The 6,000-nt window shown below is 41.5% G+C and overlaps 2 non-coding genes across 2 annotated transcripts; both read left to right on the top strand.

The window, feature by feature from the left end:
* Positions 1-328: 328 nt before the first annotated feature.
* trnap-ugg (transfer RNA proline (anticodon UGG)) lies at positions 329-400 on the top strand. Its single transcript has one exon. It is a non-coding gene; the product is annotated as a tRNA-Pro (tRNA).
* A 590-nt stretch (positions 401-990) lies between these two features.
* Positions 991-1,062, top strand: trnap-agg (transfer RNA proline (anticodon AGG)). The gene has a single exon. It is a non-coding gene; the product is annotated as a tRNA-Pro (tRNA).
* Positions 1,063-6,000: the final 4,938 nt, after the last annotated feature.

The raw sequence follows: 6,000 nt of genomic DNA, 5'->3' as shown, positions 1-6,000 counted from the left end.
TCTCTTTTTATGTAGTGGTGTGTTGTCTCTCTTGTCGTGATGTGACTTTTGTCCTATATTTTGTTTCTTAATTTAAAAATATATTTTTAAATATATTTTTTAATCCCAGCCCACGTCCCCGCAGAAGGCCTTTTGCCTTTTGGTAGGCCATCATTGTAAATAAGAACTTGTTCTTAAGTGACTTGCCTAGTTAATTAAAGGTTAAATAAAATAAATAAAAACATTCAGTTTCACTGAAGACATACCTCAGATTTCACACATACTTGACATCAGTGACAGGTGTGGAAGGGATCAGAATTTAAATTCTATCTGTACTATTTTTCCAACAGGCTCGTTGGTCTAGGGGTATGATTCTCGCTTTGGGTGCGAGAGGTCCCGGGTTCAAATCCCGGACGAGCCCTCTTTTTGAGGAAATAAATTGCCTCTATTCAGTTTGTGAATATGTAGAGCCTATGAGAACGAGGAGAAGTTTACGTATGAGGTGGGATTTCCCATTCTGGTTTGTTGGTGGCTAATGGCTGTGTCCTGGCACTCCACGTTGTGTTGTACTAAGAACAGCCCTTAGCCGTGGTATATTGGCCAAATACCACACCTCCTCGGGCATGATTGCTTAACTATAGTATGATAAGGACTGTCAACAACTGGCAAGTCTACTTTATATAAATTCTCTTATCTGTCAGGCACTGTGAAAATTCTATGTTTACCTGTAACACTATAGTCATGCATAGTCCTCAATTTCCACAATACAAACGATAACAGGCAAGCCTACAGTTCTTCATAAACATGTCAGTCACAAAGGTTTTGTTTGCAAATCTGACAATGTATGTAAAACTTCCAAAACAGTGTTTGTGACTACCACCAGAGGGCAGTCTAACATAGAACTGTACTCAGAAAAAACTTGCCACATCACATACTCTGGAAATTAACACACAGACCTATGAGGAGGAGGAAGAGACGACAGTTTAACTGTAGGACAAGAATTCCAATGATGGCTCGTTGGTCTAGGGGTATGATTCTCGCTTAGGGTGCGAGAGGTCCCGGGTTCAAATCCCGGACGAGCCCATATTTTGGTGGAAAAGGTTGCTTATATTTGGTTAATGTGATTATTTTAGTAATTGAAAAGTCACTGATAAAGTGGTGAGAAAAATTAGGAAACAATAGGAAAATGGTAGCCTGTAAAGAAATAAACTACAACTACCCTATATTCAAGTTGTAAAATAATTTGTATTCGACTTTCTATTTATAGTATTTTATGAATAGATAAGACAGCACTAGAAGAAATGATAATTAGCTAAATACTAAATATATGGAAGTGGAACACAACATGGTAGGGATGAAAACACAGCAAACAGAGGACATAGAAGGCACAGTATGTAGGTATGTGCGGGTGTATAGTGATGTAAGATGGGGTGTGTGTTTTTGTGTTTGGAAAAGTGTGGAGTTAAGTGAGTGAAAAAGGAAAATGGTTGCAAATCCCAGAGCCCATGTGTGTCTGCGAGCAGGGGTTTTGAGAGGGAGCTTTCAATTTTGTGTTGGGGTTTTGAGAGAGAGCTTCCAATTTTGTGATATGGGATATACATTTTACACCCCACCTGAGCGACCCATACACTAAGGAGAAGGCTTTATCTGTTTTCTGGGCCTACTGTAAGTAGCCTATACACAGCCAAAACAGGAAGATAAATGCAGTCAGAGACCCACTAAAGCAGCACCGCCCCCTCAAGATTCTGAGCCTGCCTGGCAGAGTTGGTACTACAAAGCCAAAGCCCCCTGATGGGTGAGCATAATATACAAGGAATTTCTCAAAGCTGCTAATGAGAACCTTGATGACCTTGTACCTAGCCAGTGGGGATTCCCGGTGAGGTACCCCCACCCAGGTAGTGGCAGTGCTGGCAACACTCGGACAATCAGAGAGGGGTCAAATTATTGTGGCCCTGGTGGAACAAAATAATCAAACATCTGACTGCACATAGATGCTTGGGGGAAATGGTCACAAAGGGGGACCAGTGTGTATTTGTTTCAGGGGAAGGGGGTGTATCTGATCTCCATCAGCTGGGACTTGACACCGGTTAATAAAATCTCCCCATTTTGCAAAATTTTGCATGCCATCTCAAACAGTTGCAACTGTATATGCATTCGCACATGAAGTGCTTTCTTGAGTTGGGCTCGGGGATGGAACAACTGGTGAACATCTGACCTTGTGGTTGTTTGTGGGGGAAAGTGGTTGCGTGTGTATGATGAGTATGTGTGTGTGTATATGTATCCCAGATCTTTGCTATGGGGTAATGACGTTAGGGACAATATAGGATGAATCACAATAATTGTTTGCTATAATAATAATTACTTGCCAAAAATGTAATTTTGGTAATGGCAATCCTGGTTATAGGTAACAATTGTACACATTAACTGTCTGCATTAATATGCATGGTATTTGTCAATTGTGGAAATTATGATAAGCAGATTTTTTTATATATATTTTTAAATAACTATATGTCCAGAAGGACAACCATCTCTGCAACACTCCACCAATCATGCCTCTATGGTAGTGGCCAGACAGAAGCCACTCCTCAGTAAAAGGCACATGAAAGCCCATTTGGAGTTTGCCAAAAGGCACCTAAAGAAACAAGATTCTCTGGTCTGATGAAACCAAGATGTTGGCCCTGAAAACCAACATCTGGTGGAAACCTGGCATCATCCAAGCTTCCTGCCATCCAGGACCTCTATACCAGGCAGTGTCAGAGGAAGGCCCTAAAAATTGCCAAAGACTCCAGCCACCCTAGTCATAGACTGTTCTCTCTGCTACCGCACGGCAAGCGGTACCGGAGCGCCTAGTCTAGGTCCCAGAGGCTTCTTAACAGCTTTTGCCCCCAAGCCATAAGACTCCCGAACAGCTAATCAAATGGCTACCCAGACTTTTGCAGTTTTACATTTTTAATACAGGACTGGCAGACAGGACTGGCAAAAAGTGTGAGCATTACACCGAGGCCTGTACTCTGGAGCAGGATCGATTTGGAGGTGGAGGGTCCGTCATGGTCTGGGGCGGTGTGTCACAGCATCATCGGACTGAGATTGCCTGAAATGACAACAATCTCAACGTTGATCGCTACAGGGAAGACATCCTCCTCCCTCATGTGGTACCCTTCCTGCAGGCTCATACTGACATGACCCTCTAGCATGACAATGCCACCAGCCATACTGCTCGTTCTGTGCGTGATTTCCTGCAAGACAGGAATGTCAGTGTTCTGCCATGGCCAGCGAAGAGCCCGGATCTTAATCCCATTGAGCATGTCTGGAACCTGTTGGATTGGAGGGTGAGTGCTAGGGCCATTCCCCCCAGAAATGTCCAGGAACTTGCAGGTGCCTTGGTGGAAGAATGGGGTAACAACTCACAGCAATAACTTGCACATCTGGTGCAGTACACAAGGAGGAGATGCACTGCAGTACTTAAAGCAGCTGGTGGCCACACCAGATACTGACTGTTACTTTTGTCCCCCCCCTTTGTTCAGGGACACATTATTCCATTTCTGTTAGTCACCTGTCTGTGGAACTTGTTCAGTTTATGTCTCAGCTGTTGAATCTTGTTATGTTCATGCAAATATTTACACATGTTAAGCTTGCTGAAAATAAACGCAGTTGACAGTGAGAGGACGTTTCTTTTTTTGCTGAGTTTATATTTACAAAAATATATAATGGGGGATTGGAACTTACGCAGACAATTATATTTATGGAAGCTACAATCTGCATTATTAAAGCTGATCTACCACCAAAAGAAGAATACAAACAAAATATTATAATAAAATGGTGGCCTGTAAGTAGCAAATATGGATATCTGTAGACCCTTTCATAAAAAAAGAGATAAAACATCCAATGAGTATGTAATATAACTTACAATGTCAACAAGTGACTTTGATTTGTGTGAGAGTAATATACATACATTTAGATAGAATCTTCAACTCTATTATCCTCACTGACATTGTAATTGAACTGCAACTTGCCAGAAGAAGAACTGTGAGAGTGCCATCAAATATGTTACTTCCACTATTAGGACACACATCCTTTCCAGCCAAATGGAACCATCTTCAGCACCATCTCCAGCAGGTAGTAGAGGACGAAGAAACAGTCGATCGTCTTGATAGCAGAGGGAAATGTAACATCTATCAATCTCATGGAGGCATAGACATGCATGACCCACACCAGCTACACCTAAATTAATCACTTATGTGAGAAACGGAGTAGGTGAAGTTAATACTGTCCTTGTACCACATAAAATGGTCTTGAATTGCCTACTAGTCCTCCCGTCCTCCACAATCTTGAGGAATACCGATGAAAGTTAAATGAATATACTGTACAGTACATGCTTTTTTTGTTGTATCAGAACTACACCTAAACCTCCCTCATGGGACACTTTGCTGAACGAAATGCATGAAATGTGACCTGGCCTTTTCAATATCTGACGATGTTTGTGCAGTGCTTATAGGAACCACTAGATGGCAGTCTCTGAGCGGTTTTACTGAGCATGCAACAGCATGGCCTGAGAGGAATTCCACATACACGTGTCAGGCAGTATAATTTAAACTCTTGGTTGTTTAACCTTACTATAGGCTTGTTGGTTTAAGGGTATGCTTCTTGATTAAAGTGCAAGAGGTCCCTACTTTTAAGAACTTACATTACTTTCAGTTTATTTTTTTTACCTTTATTTAACTAGGCAAGTCAGTTAATAAGAACAAATTCTTATTTACAATGATTGCCCAGGAACAGTGGGTTAACTGTCTTGTTCAGGGGCAGAATGACAGGTGTTTACCTTAACAGCTTGGGGATTCGATCTAGCAACCTTTCGGTTACTGGCCCAACACTCTAACCACTAGGCAACTGCACCCCTCAGTATAAATACATAGTGAACAAAGTATCTGTGCATTCACCCAAGTACCTATATTACTGTAAATAAGTAGACTGGAATCCAAACTGATGAACTTTGTTTCCAAACAATGGTGAAAAGGAGCTTATCAACTTGGATTACAGACTAGTGAATATTCCGTGAGGATCAAGCAGAAACACAAACAAATAAATTAGCGCTTAAAACTCATGGGAATTGGCCTATATGGTATGTGCAACATAAGACAACAAAATTACAAGGGTTTGAGTGAGAGGCCACACACCTGTCCAAAGTGTGCACAGTTCCTAGTCATTTCAATGCACTTCTATGACTCAGAGGTCTTCAACTATGCAGTGTTTTATTTTTGGCTCTTCTAGCTGTGCCATTGAGGGACTAGAGCAAAGCACACTTGTAGTTGTTTTGTTTGGAACACAACCTTGCATCCCCGCCATCACACAATTACAGTTGCTGTTTACGCAATTCAAAAAAAGGTCCATTATAAATCGCAGTCTGAGTTAGGTGGGCATCATTTGAAAGTCTGTTCTATTGCCAACATGACTAGCTAAGTTATAAAATACGATATTACAGTGTTAGGCTTTCAGAATGCAATTCAGGGAAACAGAGCATAATTTTGGTCCGCGTTAAATAAGAGTCATGAGCGCATTCAAGCGTGTGTGCCGCTGAACATTTTCTTTAAGTGATCTTGCCCTCAAAGCCGGTGTTTGGAGGATATATTGACAAGGGTGTTGTTCGTCTCCGGCCGGCAAACTGTGCCAATATATCCTCCAAACACCGGCTTTGAGGGCATTATAACGGGTTACCAACATATTCAAATAATGATTTACATATTTTCATTAAAAACTTTATTGTGATGAATTTATTCATACTATTTCATGAAATATAGTCCCGACACAAATCTAGGGTTGCTACCAAATCCGGGTGGTCGTTTGTTCTATTGGTTCGGTTGCCAGAGTCGCGACCCAGTCATTTAGTCTTTTTGTTCTGTATCTATGGACGCGACCCAGTCATTAGTTCCACATGTTCCATGCTATACTGTCTGGCAACGTTCTTATCCCTTGCTTGCTAGCTAGCCAACTACGGCTAACTTACAGTCAAGTCAAGCAGTGCAG

This window comes from Salvelinus fontinalis, chromosome 12, assembly GCF_029448725.1.
Source record: "Salvelinus fontinalis isolate EN_2023a chromosome 12, ASM2944872v1, whole genome shotgun sequence".
Lineage (NCBI taxonomy): Eukaryota > Metazoa > Chordata > Actinopteri > Salmoniformes > Salmonidae > Salvelinus > Salvelinus fontinalis.
This window is presented reverse-complemented; position numbering and strand designations above follow the sequence as displayed.